The sequence below is a fragment of the Neodiprion fabricii genome, chromosome 4 (genome assembly GCF_021155785.1).
Source record: "Neodiprion fabricii isolate iyNeoFabr1 chromosome 4, iyNeoFabr1.1, whole genome shotgun sequence".
In the NCBI taxonomy this organism is placed as follows: domain Eukaryota; kingdom Metazoa; phylum Arthropoda; class Insecta; order Hymenoptera; family Diprionidae; genus Neodiprion; species Neodiprion fabricii.
The window spans coordinates 12,297,095-12,299,594 of record NC_060242.1 but is presented as its reverse complement, the minus strand read 5'-3'; the positions used below and the strand labels follow the sequence as shown (position 1 = coordinate 12,299,594).

Genomic DNA, 2,500 nt, shown 5'->3' with positions numbered 1-2,500 from the left:
GAGACGAGCGAAGGGCGATGCGCGGCGTCCCGGAGTCTATACGGGCCGACGGGAATCGATGAAGTTTCGTTCCGAGTCGACCGAGAGGCGATGCGCGGCGTCCCGGAGTCGATACGGGCCGACGGGACTTGTAAAAATTACGGTCCGAGTCGACCGAAAGGCGATGCGCGGCGTCCCGGAGTCGATCCGGGCCGACGGGACTTGTGAAAATTTCGGTCCGAGACGAGCGAAAGGCGATGCGCGGCGTCCCGGAGTCTATACGGGCCGACGGGACTCGATGAAGTTTCGTTCCGAGTCGACCGAGAGGCGATGCGCGGCGTCCCGGAGTCGATACGGGCCGACGGGACTTGTGAAAATTTCGGTTCGAGACGAGCGAAGGGCGATGCGCGGCGTCCCGGAGTCTATACGGGCCGACGGGACTTGTGAAAATTTCGGTTCGAGACGAGCGAAAGGCGATGCGCGGCGTCCCGGAGTCGATACGGGCCGACGGGACTTGTGAAAATTTCGTTCCGAGTCGACCGAGAGGCGATGCGCGGCGTCCCGGAGTCGATACGGGCCGACGGGACTTGTGAAAATTTCGGTTCGAGACGAGCGAAAGGCGATGCGCGGCGTCCCGGAGTCTATACGGGCCGACGGGACTCGATGAAGTTTCGTTCCGAGTCGACCTAGAGGCGATGCGCGGCGTCCCGGAGTCGATACGGGCCGACGGGACTTGTGAAAATTTCGGTCCGAGTCGACCGAGAGGCGATGCGCGGCGTCCCGGAGTCGATACGGGCCGACGGGACTTGTAAAAATTTCGGTCCGAGTCGACCGAAAGGCGATGCGCGGCGTCCCGGAGTCGATACGGGCCGACGGGACTTGTAAAAATTACGGTCCGAGTCGACCGAAAGGCGATGCGCGGCGTCCCGGAGTCGATACGGGCCGACGGGACTTGTAAAAATTACGGTCCGAGTCGACCGAAAGGCGATGCGCGGCGTCCCGGAGTCGATACGGGCCGACGGGACTTGTAAAAATTACGGTCCGAGTCGACCGAAAGGCGATGCGCGGCGTCCCGGAGTCGATACGGGCCGACGGGACTTGTGAAAATTTCGGTCCGAGTCGACCGAGAGGCGATGCGCGGCGTCCCGGAGTCGATACGGGCCGACGGGACTTGTAAGAATTTCGGTCCGAGTCGACCGAAAGGCGATGCGCGGCGTCCCGGAGTCGATACGGGCCGACGGGACTTGTGAGAATTTCGGTCCGAGTCGACCGAAAGGCGATGCGCGGCGTCCCGGAGTCGATACGGGCCGACGGGACTTGTAAAAATTTCGGTCCGAGTCGACCGAAAGGCGATGCGCGGCGTCCCGGAGTCGATACGGGCCGACGGGACTTGTAAAAATTACGGTCCGAGTCGACCGAAAGGCGATGCGCGGCGTCCCGGAGTCGATACGGGCCGACGGGACTTGTAAAAATTACGGTCCGAGTCGACCGAAAGGCGATGCGCGGCGTCCCGGAGTCGATACGGGCCGACGGGACTTGTAAAAATTTCGGTCCGAGTCGACCGAAAGGCGATGCGCGGCGTCCCGGAGTCGATCCGGGCCGGGAGCCTGTCGGAACATCGTCAAATGAGCCTCGGTTAATTTCGACAAAGTTCCCGGAGTTCAAAATTTTTTCGATAGCCCGCGGAGGTTTCGCCCCGTAAGCCGACCGTGCTACCACCGTACCGGCGCCGACGTCCTAGCGGCCAGGCTCCTACTAGTAAGAGGAGCGAGTCGGTCGGGCCGGTCTCCCGTCGTCCGCCTGCTACGCCGTACCGGTACGTGCTCGAGCACGATACGTACGTCGGCGTAGACCAGGAGCGGGCGTTCGCGGACCGTTCCGTGCCTCGTACCAAAGAAACTACGCGACTCGCGTTGTTTCATCTATCGTCACTGCATTACCGCGGGTCGGTGTCTCAGACCGAATGGCCCTTGACGCGGTACCAAGAAGTTCGGCTCTCCGTGAAACACGGAAGGCTGAACGCTCCAACGCACGCGTCAACTCGCTTCTTTCCGAGCGTACACTCAAAGACCAGAGACGTTATAACAACGTATCCCAGACGCTTTCAATCTAGCCGACGGGTACGGGAGATCGTTCGAACGCTTATAAGCCGAGTGTCGAGGTGGCGGCACACGGAACCGGGGCTGCCTGCGTGCAGTCCCGAAACACACAGTAGACGCGCGGCCGACCGGGCTACGAGACCCGGTCGGCGATGGGTGGCGCACGTCCGAGCCGAGATTTTGTATCGAAGCTCCCTGGTTGATCCTGCCAGTAGTCATATGCTTGTCTCAAAGATTAAGCCATGCATGTCTCAGTGCAAGCCAAATTAAGGTGAAACCGCGAATGGCTCATTAAATCAGTTATGGTTTCTTAGATCGTACACACATTTACTTGGATAACTGTGGTAATTCTAGAGCTAATACATGCAAACAGAGTTCCGACCAGAGATGGAAGGAATGCTTTTATTAGATCAAAACCAATC

General features: G+C 60.0%; 1 non-coding gene across 1 annotated transcript in view; it reads left to right on the top strand.

Moving 5' to 3' along the window:
- The first annotated feature begins 2,270 nt into the window (after positions 1-2,270).
- The window catches only part of LOC124181780, a 1,913-nt gene continuing 1,683 nt past the window's right edge, over positions 2,271-2,500 (top strand). Inside the window, exon 1 of the ribosomal RNA XR_006870584.1 lies at positions 2,271-2,500. This exon is cut by the window's right edge and continues 1,683 nt beyond it. This is a non-coding gene — a ribosomal RNA (small subunit ribosomal RNA).